This window comes from Eublepharis macularius, chromosome 1 (assembly GCF_028583425.1).
Source record: "Eublepharis macularius isolate TG4126 chromosome 1, MPM_Emac_v1.0, whole genome shotgun sequence".
In the NCBI taxonomy this organism is placed as follows: Eukaryota; Metazoa; Chordata; class Lepidosauria; order Squamata; family Eublepharidae; genus Eublepharis; species Eublepharis macularius.
The window spans coordinates 241,599,162-241,617,702 of record NC_072790.1 but is presented as its reverse complement, the minus strand read 5'-3'; the positions used below and the strand labels follow the sequence as shown (position 1 = coordinate 241,617,702).

The window sequence follows — 18,541 nt, the reverse complement described above, 5'->3', positions numbered from 1 at the left end:
TATGTATGTAAGGAGGCAAGGGTTGTGAGTCAGTTTTTACAGAATTTATTAGCAATCTTTGATAAGATGTGTCAAGTTCCTTGCAGATCCAAGACAGAGGTAGGCAGTCAGAGATGAGTTGTCTGCCATTGGGATTTGCACTGTGATGTTCTACAAGACTCAGGGCTGAAATCCATGAGATGCTGAACATGTGTCAGGTCTTGGTTGCATGAACAGATTTGCAGTCAGATGTACATAAAGGGAATGTGTGCACTATACATTTGCTTGGCAATGTGAAGGAAAGCTGCGAGGAGGGAGAAGGTGATTCTGTTTTCTTTCTCTTCCAGTTTTCTCCAGTGGAAACAGTAGGGAAAGGGCTTGCCCCTTTTCTCTGGTGCCATAGATCTTAAGGAAATGTGGAGCCAGAGAAAAGAGAAGGAAAGGCCACATCCCCAGCCATTTCTATAGGCAAAAATGGGTCAGGAGGGAAACCATAAACTCCTTCTTTTCTCCTTGGTGCTCCCTCACAATGCTGAGTGAAAGAGAACTGTTTAAGGTGAGTTCCTCCCTGACAAAGAACAGACTGCAAATTTCTTTTGCTCCCATGGACCCAATACATGTTCAACATATCCTGTATTTGAGCCCTCAATTTTGTCTTCTAGGCTGTTTAATCTTTGACTCTGTCCAGATGTCTATGACATCCTCACTTCACCCTCACAGAGGTCAGGGCTGCATACATTAGTTTTCTGCATTCAGTTCAGGATGCTGGTTATTAGCTGAAAAAGTCCTTCATGGTACATGGCACATACATCTCTGCAGAAGCGCCTCTCCTGATAATCTCTGCAGCTCCAGTGTCGCAAATCTGAGCAGAGAGTTCTCAAATAGTAGTGGTCTGTCTTGGAAAATGCATGTTCTATTCATGAGTAATCAGGCCTTTTAACAATAGAAGAAAATTTAACATTCCAGAGTAGATTCACATGCCCACATCTGTCCTAAATATATAAAGGAACATTCAGTACAATTATTTTCCTTCAGCTTTTAAACAATCTTCTCATGATGGAACACCTCTGTGAATTTGTTAAATATTAAGTGGGAAAAATATACAACGGGCTCTAGAAAGGGGAGGGCGGACAGGCAGGCATTCACTCCTCCTCCACCATTGATTCCAGCTAGTGAAGGACGGGGGTGGGCACTGTCATTTGCTCCATGCCTGATCTGCCTGATCGCGGCCATGTGAAGGGGTGGTGGGCTTTGCTACCTGCTCCATGCCTCATACATCCCGGATAAAGGGGGGCATTGGCTCCAGTTCTGCGCCTGACTACAGCTGGATAAAGGGGGGCAGGCATTGCTGCCTGCTCAAGCATGATCCTAACTGGGTGAAGGGGGGGTGGACATTGCCACCTGCTCCCTGATGGGTGAAGTGAGGAACAGGCATTGCCTCCTTCCCCGTGCCTGATCCTGGCAAGTGAAGGTGTGCAGCAGTCTTTACTACGTGCTCTGCTCGTGATCCCCTAACAAAAGCACCCACATACGATTTAAAGACACACACTTCTATTTATGTAATCACAAATTCTTAAATTCATTAAAGTGCTCCGTGCTGCAAATATACAAAAGGTTCAAACTCCAATCCACAACAGTCCTTAAGAATAGTCCCTGAGGTGTCTCGAGTTCCTCACTGCTGTGCTATCTTGCTTGAAGAGCTCAAGACTCCCGACCAAGGGCACAGTAGCACACAGGGACTTGATGTGCTTGTAAGAAATATTTACAAATGAAATATTTACTTGGAGCTACGGCGAAGTAGCCTACTAGAACCTGTTTATTATCGTTCTCTCTTCTTATAACTTCAGGTGGAACTCAAAGGGGAGAAGCCACGACGGGGCTCCCCCAGCCCAGAGTCGGGAACACGGGTAAATGTGGTACAACAGCTGACTTGAAATGGACGTTTATCAATCTCTCTTTTTTCTTTTATTCCAGGCGAAAACCAAGAAAACAGGAGGGGAAAATACCCCTTGCCGGGACTCCCTTAGTTCGACTCATGAGAAAACGTGGCAAAACAGCCAAATAGGAAAGAACGTTCTTGAATCTTTTATCTCTTCTATTTCAAAAAGCGAGTCCAGAAACAAAAGGAAGAAACCCCCGCCCAGGCTCCCCTAGCTCGGCTCTACAAGCTGCTGGCTTAATGTTCTCAGCTTGTTTCAGGATGCACAATCTTCATCAGGAGCCGCTCTTGTGTCACCATAACACTAATGAAATTCTATAAACAAGATAACAATGCCAATATCAAATTAAGAGACTCAATAAAGGCAATACCAATACAGTCTTAATGGCATCCTTCTTGCTTACCTATGACTGAACCACAAACATTCATGTGCAGAAATTCAATGGACAAATCGAATGGTCTTGAGGAAAGTGCTCCCCGCCCACAATAAATACATACACAAAGTACAAATTACAATGATTTAAAGGTACATTACTAACAGTACTCAGCTCACATGATTTAAAGGCACATTGTATACAGACCACAACTCACATAATAGTGACCCAAACCCATACTCTAAATCCAGCAAGATCAAAATGGGTTAGTTTTACAAAAAACAAGACAAATTATTTCCAGATTGAGCCTCTCTGGTTTTAAAGAACCCAGCCAATGGATCCATTCTGCTTCCCGTCTAAATAGGTCCTTATGGGTAGTAGGCTGATTTTTGCATGTAGAGACATATAGGACCGAGAACCTAAACTCTTCCTCGGTCTGGTGATATCTGGAAAAATGCTCAACCAGTGGAGCCTCAGTCACGTAGTTTTTAATGCATGACATATGTTCCATAATCCTTGTCCTCACGGGGCACATGGTGCTCCCAACATACACCTTTTTACACGTACAAATAATGACATACACCACTGATTTAGTTTGGCATGTAGAAAAATGTTTCAAGGTTACTTTCAGTTGTGGTTTATCAAACTGCAAGCTATTCCCTGCTATGGCCAGCGGGCAGATCCTGCAATGCCCGCATGGAAAATGTCCTTGAGGTAAGTCATTACCTCTCCCCCCCAAATAAAGGTCCAAATGCCCCACCATATCTTTGAAACTTTTGGTGCACCGGAAACCTACTCTGGGTACCCTGCCGCAACCACTGATTTTCCTCAACCAATTCTGCCCCTTCGAATAAAAGGTAAAGCCCCTTCGAATAAAAGGGACTTGCAGAGCCTAAGCACTCCATTCCTGTTACAATTGCTTGATTTAGTATTAGAAAAAAACTGTTTCAGATTCCAGACTCAATACTACTACCAGACAAAGGAGGTGGCCATGGGATGTTCGGCTGCCCCCAGTGTAGCCAACCTTTATACGGCTAATTTGGAGCAAAATAATGCCCACCACCACCTTAACCCAGTTGGTATTAGGAGCAGAGCAGGTGGCAATGCCCACTGCCCACCTTAACCCAGCTGATACTAGGAGTGGAGCTAATACTAATTTGGAGCTAATAATCCTTTTTTTCACTGCACAGGATATTACAAGAGGTACATAGATGATCTTTACCTTTTATTCGAAGGGGCAGAATTGGTTGAGGAATTTGCCACATGGATGAATAATATAGACCCTAATATAAAATTTACTACACAGACGAGCCCCACCTGCATTAGTTTCCTAGACGTGGTTACTTAACGAAATGAACAGAATGTGCTTGGGGTCAGACCTTTTAAAAAACCTACGGATAGGAATTCTTACCTGTCTTTTTGTTCTTTTCACCACAGGCGTATAGTTAATAACATCCCATATGGCCAATACACTGCTCCTGATCCCAGCAGGGTGAAGGGGGTGTGAACATTGCCACCTGCTCTGCTCCTGATCCCAGCAGGGTGAAGGGGGTGTGAACATTGCCACCTGCTCTGCTCCTGATTCCAGCAGGTTGAAGGGGGGGCATTTCTGCATCCTTGGCTCCTGACTCTGGCAGGGTGAAGACAGGGTGGGCATTGCCACATGCTCAGTGGCTTATTCTGTTGTGTTGAAGAGGGTGGGCATTGTCACCTGCCATGCTGCTTATCCTGGCTGGGTGAAGGGTAGAAGGGAATTGCCTCCTGCTCTGCACCTGATCCCAGCCAGGTGAAGATGCAAGGTGGGCATTGCCACCTGCTCCACTCCTGATCTCAAATGGGTGATGGCAGAGGGGTGGCCATTGCCACTTGCTCTGCCACTAATATTAGCCAGGTTAAGGCAGGCAAGGTCATTGCCAACTGCTCCACTCCTAATACCAGCTGGGTTAAGGTGGGGGTGGGCATTGCCACCTGCTCTGCTCCTAATACCAGCTGGGTTAAGGCAGGGGGGCATTGTCACCTGTTCCACTCCTGATCCCAGTTGGGTGAAGGAGGGTGAGCATTGCCATCTGATCTGCTCTTCATCCCAGCTGGGTGAAGGGAATGGGTATTGTCACCTGCTCTGCTCCTGATCCCAGCTGGGTTAAGATGGGGGGTGGGCACTGCCACGTGTTTCACTCCTAATACCTGCTGGGTTAAGGCAGTGGGTTTGCAAAGCCACCTGCTCTGCTTCTGATCCCAGCTGGGTGAAAGGGGGAGGCATTGCCAAGTGCTTCACTCCTAATACCAGCTGGGTTAAGGTCAGGAGTGGCACTGTGACTTGTTCTGCTCCTAATAACAGCTGTGTTAAGGTGGGAGGGAAATTCTACCTGCTCCACTCCTAGTATCAGCTGGGTTAAGGTGGGCAGTGGGCATTGCCACCTGCTCTGCTCCTAATACCAACTGGGTTAAGGTGAGGGTGGGTATTGCCATATGTTCCGCTCCTAATAGCAGCTGGTTTAAGGCACAGGGCTGGCATTGCAACCTACTCCGCTTCTAATACCAGCTGCATTAAGGCACGGGGGGCATTGCCACCTTTTCCACTCCTTATACCAACTTGGTTAAGGCAGGAGGCAGGCATTGCCATCTGCTCTGCTCCTGCTGGATTAAGGCAGTGGTTGGGTAAAACCACCTGTTTTGATTCTGATCCCAGCTGGGTGAAGGGGGGGGGCATTGCCAAGTACTCCGCTCCTAACACCAGCCCGGTTAAGGTCAGGGTGACATTGTCACTTGCTCTGCTTCAAATACCAGCTGGGTTAACGCAGGAGGTGGGCATTGCCACCTGCTCCACTCCTAATATCAGCTGGGTTGAGTTAGGCGGTAGGCATTGCCTTTTGCCTCACTCCTAATACCTAGCAAACAAACAGGGCAAATTCCGGAGCAACAGCTCAAAAGTAGAGTGGAGAAGAACACCACCGGGGATTAAAGAAACAGTAATATGATCTATTTAAAGTGCTAGTGCTCCCAAATTCATATACATTTACAGCATGCAATTCATACAACAAGATCACATATTAAATACAAAATACAAAGTTCTAAGAACAAGGGCCACACATTCCCCTCCCAAACATTCCAAGGAAGCAGGATGCCAACTCCAAGTCCAATAGCAGGTAAGTACTGTGCTTCTTAGAGAGTGCAAGTCTCATTTAGTTCTTCTTTCTTGCTTATAGATTTTCTATATAAATGACTGTTAATATGAATCCTATAACAAAAGAACACAGAAAGGCAATAAGAAATAAGTTCACTAACATTTCTTCGGATTTCATTTCTGGAGTAGCCATTTGCCTGAAGTGCGTGGTTTAGATGATTAATTTCCTCATTGAGAAAGCGCGGCTCACATATCCGTCTTGCACGATCCACTAATGTTTTCATTATGCCTCTTTTCTGTCGGGGGTGGTGATTGGAGTTTTTGTGTAAGTACCGATCAGTGTGAGTTGGTTTCCTGTAGACCTTGTGACCTAACTGAAAGTTTGCTTTGCGGATGACCAAGGTATCCAGGAATGGGAGTTTTCCCTCACTTTCTTTCTCCATTGTGAATTGTATGTTCAGGTGGATGTTGTTGAGATGATTCAAAAACCCCATCAATTCTTCCTCCCCATGGCTCCAAATGATGAATGTATCATCCACAAACCGGAACCATACACTGGGTTTGTGGGGTGCTGATTCTAGAGCTGTTTTTTCAAAATGTTCCATGTAGAAGTTTGCTATAACTGGGCTGAGTGGGCTCCCCATGGCCACCCCATCTATCTGTTCATAGAATTCGTTGTCCCATTGGAAGTAACTGGTTGTCAGACAATGGTGGAATAAGGCTGTTACATCCTCTGAGAAAATCTGATTCATAAGTGCAATAGTGTCTTTTACTGGAACCTTAGCAAACAGGGATACAACATCAAAACTGACGAGTATGTCTTGTGGATTGAGTTTCAGAGAACTGATTTTGTTGATGAAATCTGCTGAATCTTTGATGTAAGACAAACCCAGTGTATGGTTCCGGTTTGTGGATGATACATTCATCATTCATCAACAAAATCAGTTCTCTAAAACTCAATCCACAAGACATACTCGTCAGTTTTGATGTAGCAAACTTCTACATGGATCGTGCAAGACGGATATGTGAGCCGCGCTTTCTCAATGAGGAAATTAATCATCTAAACCACGCACTTCAGGCAAATGGCTACTCCAGAAATGAAATCCGAAGAGCAATCAAACCCAGGATGAATCAAACAACCAAGGAAAAACAGTCGCCTACAGGAAAAGTGTTTTTGCCATATATCAAAGGAATTACTGATCAGATGGGAAAGCTTATGAAAAAGCATAACCTTCAAGCAGTATTCAGACCCACCCGAAAAATACAACAGATGCTACGATCAGCAAAAGACAGCAGAGAACCCCTCACCTCTGCAGGAGTATACCGTATACCCTGCAGCTGTGGACAAGTTTACATCGGGACCACAAAGCGTAGCATCCAGACAAGAATAAAAGAACATGAAAGACACTGCAGACTTGGACAACCTGAAAAATCAGCAGTGGCTGAACATAGCCTAACTCAAACAGGGCACAGTATCTTATTCCAGGACACCAAAATACTGGACAACACTTCCAACTCCTTTGTCAGACTGCACAGGGAAGCCATTGAAATTCACAAGCATAAGCAAAACTTCAACAGGAAAGAAGAAACCTTAAGAATGAACAGAGCATGGGCTCCAGTTCTGAAAAACACCAGGCCAACAAAACACTCCACACCCGACAATAGCCCTGCAGAGAAGATTAGCACATCAAGCACCAATCCATATGCAAAAGAACCTCCTCAGGATACAGTGAAGCCTCCCGCCATTAGCATTCCACACCCTGGGAAACTCTTACAGGATGACTCAGCTCAACCCCACCCCTCCTGAGTAGATACAAATGACCTACATCTTTTCCACACTGTGACACTGAGAGATCTCTGTCTTTTGGTGCTACACCTCTGAAGATGCCAGCCACAGCTGCTGGCGAAACGTCAGGAACTACAGTGCCAAGACCACGGCAATACAGCCCGGAAAACCCACAACAACCATCGTTCTCCGGCCGTGAAAGCCTTCGACAATACTTCACTGAATATTCATAATTTCATAGTACAGCCTTCCAATTAGTTAAAAAATTATGTCATAGTCTGATCTGCAAGAGAATACTATAAATCTCTGACAAGTGTCAAGAAAAAGTTAAGTTGGGCGATCACCATTGGTTGAATTTCAGATAGAGGAACATCAATCTCAGTAGAGTCCACTATTTTAATTAATTGTCAAAAGATGTAAGCACACCTGCTGAATTACCTTACACATAGAAAAAATACACTGAAAGTTCATGCAAAGTTTAAAAGTTCATCTAGAGAATACAGAAGCTAGGCTTAGTATTTTTCAGTATTGATTATTGCCATATGATTTTAATATATATTGGCATAACACGTTCATAAAGCCAGACAGTCTGGCACCTTTCAATCAATTCCCCTGGCAACATAGGTGTGGACTGTCTGAACTCTTTCTGAACTCCTTCTGGCTTGTAACCTCTCAAAGTAGCTTCCAGCAGACAGTCCAGCTTTTGCCACTGTGAAAAGACAATGTCAGGAAAGGGAGGGACCCATGGAGCATGCCTTTCCCTGGATGCAATCTCTCTGAAACCTGGGGGTCTTCAGAGGACAGTGAGGACTATGTCCCCTGCAAATTTGGTGGACGCTGGACATTGGAAAGGTCAGAAGAGAGGAAAGATTTGGTGTCTGCTGTACCAGAGCTCAGGAGTAGACGTAAAAGCCTAAAGCAGACCTCAGCTAAACACAGTGAGGAAGTGACTAATGGGCAGAGGAGCTTGAAAACAGGTCCATTATCTGTGCTGAAGGAAGGTTCTCTTTCATGGTGTTCCTGGACCTGAGGCTAGAGAGTCCTCCAAAGGGGATGACTTAATCAGGACTTTGAGCTTGAGGGCTTACGTGGCTCATTGAAGCCCTCTGAGTCTATGATTTTATATACTTAATTCAGGTACATTGCCTACCAGATGGGATAAAAAAAAATGTAAAATAAATAGCACTTTGAAGAACTTCTTGACACTGGTTCTAATTAACCACCAGGAGCAAAGTACATTATTGCTAAAATCAGGTAATGACCACATAAACGAACCCTTAACACAGAAAGCTAATATCCTGATTTGGAGTATTTTTTGAATCTTATTTATAAAATATTCTTATATTCCTTTAATAATCAATTAGGTTGTTGAAATAAAATGGTGGTTTATATCTGTGTTAAGGACTGTGTCCAATTAAACTCTGTAAATTCTTGTAGTCAAGAAGTTTGCAAATTAAAACACAGTACCTTTTGGTGCTACACCTCTGAAGATGCCAGCCACAGCTGCTGGCGAAACGTCAGGAACTACAATGCCAAGACCACGGCAATACAGCCCGGAAAACCCACAACAACCAAAACACAGTACCCATTATTTTGAAGTCAAGTATCCAAATTTTAAACCTGTTTCCAAATAAAAAATAAATTATGGCATTTAATGGAGAGCTGAAGATCTTATTAGCTCTCTCCGTTCACACAGAGAGAAGCAAAAAAATAAAACACAGCCTGTAGCTTATAGTTTTTCATCCAAATTTCTTCTCTTTGCTGGTTCCCACTTGATGGAATGGACTGCCTGAAGAAGTCAGGGAAGTTCCCATTCTCCTGGCTCTCTACAAAATAGGCAAAACTGAATTATTCAAGAGGGCTTTTTTTACCCAGAGAAAAGGTCTATGCTGTAGGGAAATGGTTCAGAGAGATGTGTTGGTTAAGGGATAGGCTGTAGACTCTGCATACTGAATTTTGCTGTAAGCATGCTCCTACTGGATAGTTTCCAAATCATTTAATCTGTCTATTATGTTTTGTTTCAGCATAGTTTCTGCTCTGTATTAGGTATATGATTATTTTCATAGTCCCTGTTTTATTGTATTGTTTATTGAATGTTCCAGCTGTTCATTGTCTTGGCTTATACTGTGTAATCTGCCTGGAGTCTCAGTAAGAAAGGCCAACTATAATAAAAACGTAAGTATGTTAACGAAAAATAAATTAGACAGGGGAGGAAATGGGCAGATGTCCATAAATGATATCAAGAAGAAAGCAATCAGGCCTCCAGCACCAGAGGGAAATTGCATGTTGAGGATATGAGTCTGTTCCCTCCTCACCCCTCTAAAGCCTGTATAAAAACACCATCAGGACAAGATTCTGCATCCAGTTTCTTAACTCATCTCTTGATCAAGGACTTCAGAGAGTTTGGTAAGTATTGAGGACAAAGCTTATCAGGATAGATTAGATGGCAGGAACTGGCAATATTGAGCCTCGAGAAGAGTAAAGAGGGGGTATAAGAGCACTCTTCACATAGATGGAGGGCTGTCACAAAAAGACGGCAAGGAAATGATTTCTGATGCTCCAGAGCAAAGATTAGAAGTAGTGGGTTTAAATTACCTGGCAATAGATTGCAGTGGAATCTAAAGAGGACATTCCTAATTGGATAAACAGTTCAAGAACAGAACCAAATATCTTTGTGGAAGAGAGCTTGACCTTCACTGGATGTCTTTAAATAAAGCTAGACCGCAATCGCAGGGGATTCAGCAAGCAGGCAGTTGAAATAGATGGCCTGCAAAACCTCCACTCCATTTGGGTCGTTGCATGAGCTGATGAGTTTTTGGAGTGTGACAGAGCTGCTACTTGTACTTGCTAGCCTTTGGGGAGAGAGACAGAGAAAGTATAATTGAGCTTGGATTTTGGGGATAGGGATCTATCTCCTCTGGTTCCAGTGCTGCTGCCAGGCCCTGGAGCCAAGCTCAGTGGGCACCGCAGCGGAGGGCTCACACAGTGTTATTAGTGCCTGATCTGTTCATGTCTGTGGGAGTGGTGGGCTAGGGCTCTAGTCCCTCCCTCCCTCTGGTGCCAGGGCTGCTGCCAGGCCCTGGGTCCAAGCTCAGTGGGCACCTCAGCGGAGGGCTCACACAGTGTTATTAGTGCCTGATCTGTTCATGTCTGTGGGAGTGGTGGGCTAGGGCTCTAGTCCCTCCCTCCCTCTGGTGCCAGGGCTGCTGCCAGGCCCTCGAGCCAAGCTCAGTGGGCACCTCAGCGGAGGGCTCACACAGTGTTATTAGTGCCTGATCTGTTCATGTCTGTGGGAGTGGTGGGCTAGGGCTCTAGTCCCTCCCTCCCTCTGGTGCCAGGGCTGCTGCCAGGCCCTGGAGCCAAGTTCAGTGGGCACCTCAGTGGAGGGCTCACACAGTGTTATTAGTGCCTGATCTGTTCATGTCTGTGGGAGTGGTGGGCTAGGGCTCTAGTCCCTCCCTCCCTCTGGTGCCAGGGCTGCTGCCAGGCCCTGGAGCCAAGTTCAGTGGGCACCTCAGCGGAGGGCTCACACAGTGTTATTAGTGCCTGATCTGTTCATGTCTGTGGGAGTGGTGGGCTAGGGCTCTAGTCCCTCCCTCCCTCTGGTGCCAGGGCTGCTGCCAGGCCCTGGAGCCAAGCTCAGTGGGCACCTCAGCGGAGGGCTCACACAGTGTTATTAGTGCCTGATCTGTTCATGTCTGTGGGAGTGGTGGGCTAGGGCTCTACTCCCTCCCTCCCTCTGGTGCCAGGGCTGCTGCCAGGCCCTGGAGCCCAGCTCAGTGGGCACCTTGGCTGAGGGCTCACACAGTGTTATTAGTGCCTGATCTGTTCATGTCTGTGGGAGAGGTGGGCTAGGGATCTAGTCCCTCCCTCCCTCTGGTGCCAGGGCTGCTGCCAGAACCTGGAGCCAAGCTCAGTGGGCACCTCAGCTGAGGGCTCACATTGATTCTTATTTATCAGTGCCTGATCTGGTCAGGTCTGTGGGAGGGGTGGGCTAGGGCTCCAGTCCCTCCCTCCCTCTGGTTCCAGGGCTGCTGCCAAGCTCGGCTGAGGGCTCACCAAATGATTATTATTATCATAGCCATTATCATTTTCATTATTATTATTATTATTATCAACAGTACTATTATTAATAGACTCTGTGCCTGTTCTGTCCAGGCATCTTGGTGTACTGGGCTATGGCTCTACCCTCAGCCTGTGGTTCCAGGACTGCTGCCAGGCCCTGGGGCCAAGCTCAGTGGGCACCTTGGCTGAGGGCTCACACAGCATAATTATTGCCTGATCTGTTCATGTCTGTGGGAGTGGTGGGCTAGGGCTCTAGTCCCTCCCTCCCTCTGGTGCCAGGGCTCCTGCCAGGCCCTGGAGCCCAGCTCAGTGGGCACCTTGGCTGAGGGCTCACACAGCATTATTATTGCCTGATCTGGTCAGGTCTATGGGAGTGGTGGGGTAGGGCTATAGTCCCTCCCTCCCTCTGGTGCCAGGGCTGATGCCAGGCCCTAGGGCCCAGCAAGTAGGCACCTTGGCTGAGGGTTCACACAGTATTATTATTGCCTGATCTGGTCAGGTCTGTGGGAGTGGTGGGCTAGGGCTCTAGTCTCTCCCTCCCTCTGGTTCCAGGGCTGCTGCCAGGCTCGGCTGAGGGCTCACCAAATGATTAGTATTATCATAGCCATTATCATTTTCATTATTATTATCACTATTATTATTAATAGTCTCTGTGCCTGTTCTGTCCAGGCATCTTGGTGTGCTGGGCTATGGCTCTACCCTCAGCCTGTGGTTCCAGGACTGCTGCCAGGCCCTGGGGCCAAGCTCAGTGGGCACCTTGGCTGAGGGCTCACACAGCATAATTATTGCCTGATCTGTTCATGTCTGTGGGAGTGGTGGGCTAGGGCTCTAGTCCCTCCCTCCCTCTGGTGCCAGGGCTGCTGCCAGGCCCTAGGGCCCAGCTCAGTGGGCACCTTGGCTGAGGGCTCACACAGCATTATATTGCCTGATCGGGTCAGGTATATGGGAGTGGTGGGCTAGGGCTCTAGTCCCTCCCTCCCTCTGGTGCCAGGGTTGCTGCCAGGCCCTAGGGCCCAGCTCAGTGGGCACCTCGGCCAAGGGCTCACACAGCATTATTAGTCCCTGATCTGGTCAGGTCTATGGGAGTGGTGGGCTAGGGCTCTAGTTCCTCCCTGCCTCTGGTGCCAGGGCTGCTGCCAGGCCCTGGGGCCAAGCTGAGTGGGCCCTTCGGCTGAGGGCTCACAGTATTATTTCCAGAGCCTGATCTGGTGGTCAGGCAACTTGTTGTGCTGGACTAGGGCTCTAGCATCTGGTTCCAGGGCAGCTGCCAGGCCCTGCGGTCAAGCTCAGTGGGCACTGTGGCGGAGGGCACATAGAGTCATCTCCTTTTCTGTCCTCCTTAATTCTAGTTTGGTGGCAAAATGAGTCTTCCTGTTGTGTTGGCCAGCAAGGGTGGTTTGGAGTGAAGTGCGATGGCAGTCCTCCTGGTTTACTTGGGGAAAGCAATATTGGGTGTGGCTCAAAGGCAGCATAGATTCCTCCCGCTCCCCCCAATTCAGCTGTGGAGGCTGTGGAGGAGACCAAAGAGGTCTTTCTGCAGGGGGGAGAGAATCTCTTTCAACAGTTTGAGGATGGGGTGGGTGACGCATCCCTGGAGGAATGGTTTGTGTGCTATGAAAGATCCCTCCCATCCGCATCCCAAACTCTCGGTGGTGTCCACCCCTCACCCCTTCGTCCATGGCCAGCTCTGCAGTGCAGCCTGTAACCGTTCATCCTCCTTCCCCTGGGACAGTTAAAGGTCCATGTTTCAATACCTCCATATGGAGGCACTTTCGGGCCCTTACTAATGACCCCTGTGTGGTGCAGTGCCATGCCTGTGATGTCTTGGTGCGCAGGGGCAAAAACCCAAAGCACCTGTCTTCGACGGCCCTGACTCCGCACCTGAAGATGCACCACCCAAGCCTATCTCCCTCCTTGCCAAGTGAAAGATCCATTGGGGGGCAAGAGGGGGCAACCAGCTTTTCTGAGCAGGCATCAGTGGAAGGGTCACTTTGCCCTGAGGGTCACGCCGGTAGGAGCAGAGCGCTCCGGCAGGACGAGGGGGTAGTCCCCTCAGGGTCTGGGACAGCGCTGCTTAGAACCTCGAGGTTGAGGGCTCAGGAGGCAGGCCTTCATGTCTTGGCAGAGACGATTGCCCTATATGGCTTGCCTCTATCTAGCATGGAGTGCATGGGGTTCTGCAGGCTACTAAATCATTTTGCCCCTTGGTTCTCCATGCCGTCGCTGCGCACCCTTGCCTGTTGAGTCCTGTGGGTATCTCAAATGAGGGCTGGCATGTTTGGGTCAGGTTTAGCCAGGTCCACTCCCACTGCTAACAGGCTTCTGAGACCTTGATAGGCCTTCCTGGAACAGCCAGATCATCATGACACCTCCTTTCTGCAAAGGCAGAAAAGTGAGTGATGATGGTGGCAGCCTCCTTTGGGCACTTGCACAACAGCTCATGAGCTGTTGCACATATATTTGAGCTGCATGGTGTCCCTATCAATTGCAAATGCTGAGCCCACTGAGCAGGGGGGAATGGGTCCCTAGAATTATGTCCTTCCCGCAAAGGCAGGAAGGAGGTCAATATCAGCTGCTGCTGCTGCTGTCCCATTTCTGTCTCCCCCTCTCAGAAACCACTCTGACCCGTCCAATAATGTCTCCTGTCCTGCCCATCCCCTTCTTTTCACAAAGGCAGGACAGCAGGTCATGTCTGCCCCTTCTTCATGAGGGACTATCCTGCTGCTGCTCCCTCCTTGGTCACAAGGAACAGCTCCACTGAGATCACACAACCAATTGTATCATATAGGGATACAGTCGGTTGCACAGCATGGTGGCTCCCCTGACAATGGGACTGATGGGACATCTTTCAACTGGGTGGGAATGTGTCCTGCAACTCCCGTCCTTTCCAACAAGGCAGGAAGGTGGGTGGTGCTGGCTGCTGCCAGACAAACCCTCAGGGGGACGCTCGAGTGATGCTTTGAGACTTCTGGGGGATCTTGCCACTTCCTCTCCAAATGACATGCCAATACGACCCATCCATGGATAAAAGGATTGAAAATAAAAAACAGAGAGAGATACAAACATTAGAGAATGTATAAGTAGAATGAACAATACACTGGAAGGTATGTGCATACGTTAAGGAATGTCTGTTAACAGTGAGAGAATGGCATATAGTGGGAAAATTGTATGTAGAAAACGATAGAGATTGAATTAGAAAGAGAGGGGACATCACCCACCCTCCAGCCCTCACCGGGAATAAACACGCGCTCCTGTGAGGTCAGGCGGTTGCAGGAGAATCTTCCCACTCGCCCTCCACAAGACATGCCCTCTCCCTCCCATCCTTTCTGGCATGGCAGGAAGGTGGGTACTATTGGCTGCCACTGTATTATTCCTCAGTGGGACCCTTGGGTGAGGACCCGCGGTTGCTGGGGGATCTTGCCACTCCCCCTCCACATGTCAGACAGAACAAAATAGAGAGACACATAGAAAGATGTATTGAAAAACAAAAGATCAACACACGAGCATATATATAGATGAAGATAGAGAAAGGAATGTAGAAAACGATATAGTTATACACTCTCGGCCAAACCTACCTCAAAGGGTAGTTTTCAGGAGAAAATGGAGAAAACCAGAACAACGTAAGGCTGTTTGGGTCCCCTTTGGGAAGAAAGGTAGAGTATGAAATTTGTTATAAATATAACTTTGCTCGTTCAGTATTTAAATTACCATTAAATATGGCACACAAGGAACTCCAGCGTTGGTGTGAGGGGCAAGCAGTGGTGGAGTCCCTATTAAAAAAATAAAATAAAAGATAAAACGTATTTGTGTTATTTATTAAGATGTTTTCTAATGCCTACATTCTTATGGTCATCACTCGGTGTCTTCCTCTTTAAAGCAGCCCTCCTGGCATTCGGAATAGCCAGTGTCTTTTCTCTTGCAGCTCACACTTTATGAGTCACCATTTCTATGAATATGTAGGAAATTCCACAAGGCTCTCAATGGGGTGTAGACTGGAGGCATTTTTATGAGAGAATGGGGTATTTAAAGGTTTCTTTTAGTACATATGTTCTTTTTTTTGTAAAGAATTTTTATTAGGTAAGAATATTAATATACAACTTTCAAATAACATCTCATTATCCTTTCCCCCCACCCTTTCCCTCCCCCCCTTTTTCCAGGACTTCCAACAGCTTTCCAACCCTATATCCTAATCTATTCCCAATCTGTCCCCTTTTTCTATAACTCATTATCTCATATTTACTTACTCTTTTATTCAACTAAGCCCTAAGAACATATGTTCTTAATTGTAATTTCTAGGAGGAATGGTGGTACATAAATATTTTAATAAAGTAACACATAAAGACAAAATGGAAAAGGGGAGTCAGCCAAAAAATGATTCCCCAGAAATACGGTGATGTCTTTTAAAGGGAGGACCTGCTAGATGTTTTGAGGGAGGCTCACCTGCAGGGTTATGTGTAAGTTGCCTATTGCATTCCACAATCATTACCTTTTGCATTGGAATATGCTATCTCTGAACTTGGAGGTTCAGTCCAAAACTGTTGTGAGAAGAAACCAGTGATTGAGTTGATCTTTCCCTCATACACATACACACACTGAACTAGGTGTTGTCTTTCCAGATCAGCAACCAACTCAAGATGTCTCTAACCCCATTAGAATTAGCCATGCAAACTATCGCCAACATTTTCAGCCAATACAAGGAAGATGGAAGAAATCCTCCCACAGTCACCGAGGAAAGAATGCAGAAGCTAATGAAGGATGAGCTCCCAAACTTGATACAGGTGAGAGGGGAGTGGGTTGGCTCCTTGCGTGGAAGGAAGTGGCCTCCTTAACTTGAAGTATTTAATGTGCAGCTCGTTGGGGGAGAAGAAGGAAGATCTTGGGTGGCATTCCAGCTGTTCTCTACAGAGGTCCATTGGAGATGAAAGCAAGCGAGCTGGGTGAACATGGAAGGAATGAGGTCATGGGATGCATGACTGGTTGATATGCAAATTGTGAACCCTTAAGTGGTATAATCCCCTTTTGTAAACTTCCAAGAGACACCAGCTTCTGAAGGAGGAGTCATTTTATGTCACCCTTTGTTCCTCCTTCTCCATTTTGTAGCTTTTCCACCCATGGCTTTTAATCTCTGGGGCCTCACTTTTGCCCAGCGGCCAATAACCTCACCCAGTGGTCCCTCCCAAGCTCCATGAGGCTCAGAACGCTTGGCGACCCACCTCTCATAGAGCAGATGGAGAAGGGTTTCAGCCGGACATGGCAGATCAATGCATGGAAGTTGGTTTCATTCTTTAATTTTGTAATTCATACCCAAATTGACTGTATTGTTGTTTGGTTGTTTGGTATGCCTTTGTGTCATTCTTGTATTTCCAGTTTCATAATTTTACTTCATTATCATTTCCCTTTTGTTTCAATGGAAGAGACACGTACACCACATTTACAAGTCTGTGCCTTCTTGTTTTTCTACCCCAACGGAACAACATACACCTCTAGGACATCCACATGGTCAACTTTCAGACAGATGAAATAAAGGTTTCCCTCTTTTTGAGGCCATGAAATGCACCCATAGTTAACATCAAAGTCTATTGAGAACTGGTAGGAAAGATTTCGGACAGTGAAATAAACAGCAGAGCAGCCCGTTAACCTGAAGAACTGTAGAAAGAGACTGAGGCAGACGGGTGGCCTCAGGAGGCTAAGACAGCTGGCAGGCAGCAGGAGGAGGACCCTGAGGTAGGTTTGCTCAGTTAGAAGGTAACTTTTGGAGAGTTTTAGGCAAGCAGAGGAGTGCTGACTGGAGGGGAAGTATGGCAGAGCAGGGTGAGCATTGAGAAGAGAGAGGATGACCAAGTCCCACCCCATTTCCCTCAGGACTGGAATACCTCACACATGTACGTGATCCTAGTGACTACAGCTTGCAGTTAAGGAAGCCCAGAGCCTCTCTCCCCTATCCCTTTAAGGAAATATGAGCTCTCTATATGTCCTTTTTAGAAAAAAACTGCCATTTAAAAGTGAACTCAATAGAGAAAGTCTACAATGAGAAAAGAAACCAGAAAAGTACAAAAGAAAATGTCTGCTTTCCTTTCCATTGTCGGCTGTTTAGATGGAGAATTTCTTTTCCTTTCATATTAATTACAATATTTACAAAACACTCCATAATTATGAATCATTCACAATAAGAAAAGAATCCAGATTAGATTCCTTATAGTTGAGGTTTGTACAGAGGATTGAACTTGCAGCAGAATGTGAGAGATAAGAGTTCTTAATTTCATAGGGTTGTGATGGTTTAAGTAGACATGCTCCCCTTGTACCTATTAAGCATGTTCTTATTATTATGCATATCATTTTATTTTATCATATAGGTATTTTTTGAGAAAAAAGAAGAGTAACCTTAAGGAATGTTTAGTGTGTTAGACCATATCTGAGCCATGCTTGGATATTAAACCTTTGTGTTTGGACTATTTCTACCTAGATAATCTGGAAGGGTATCTAAAGGACCTGTGATATATTCGTAAACCATATAACAAGCCAACAATTTCCATTTTTTATCCACTGCAGGAAAACAACCCAGGGACTTCTGAGGAGAGACGCAGATATGAAGTCATATTGAGTCTTGATAGGTTCCTGAATTTTGTTTCTCAAGTGCTTGTTTCTAGATACAGATGATTCTACATCATGCTGCATGATGTCACTAAGAGATAATAAAGACCTGATGAAAAGTCCCTGGATGGTGTTTGGCTTTTTTCATGCCATTGTGGCATGATTAATTTAATTTTCTTCCCCATCCCATGCATATTATTCAGGGCAGGCAGAAACCTAGACTGGAGGGTCTGGTGACCTCACACTGAGGAGTGGTCAGTGGAGCTTTGCACACAATCCAAACTGTTGAAAGGCTCAGCATGGAACATCTCAGGAACTTTTATGGTGGGACAATTTTTTGCCATGAGCAGGATTCTGAATAAAAAATAAGGCGCATTGGAGTAATGAAAATGAGTGAAATAAGGAAGCTGAAGGAACCTGGTTGGAAGGTTCAGACTGAGGCAGTACCGGGCCCTGTGTCTTATGTGGGTTTTGTTTTCAGCTCCCTCTGAAGAGAAAAAGGCACATCTATTTAAGACTTAGTTCAAGATCATTAATACTATGGTATTCTCAATCAGCGTGTGTGAATTTTAAATTTGGAAAATGAAGATCTGACAGGAAGAAAATTGACTGGTTTGAAATGTGGTGAGGGAGGAGTGTTTCATGAATAACATTAACACACAAAAAGACAAATAAACTGAAGC

General features: G+C 46.1%; 1 long non-coding RNA gene across 1 annotated transcript; it reads left to right on the top strand.

Moving 5' to 3' along the window:
• Positions 1-9,503: 9,503 nt before the first annotated feature.
• Positions 9,504-17,959, top strand: LOC129324993 (uncharacterized). Its single transcript, XR_008596573.1, has 3 exons — positions 9,504-9,608; positions 15,884-16,045; positions 17,817-17,959. It is a non-coding gene; the product is annotated as an uncharacterized LOC129324993 (long non-coding RNA).
• Positions 17,960-18,541: the final 582 nt, after the last annotated feature.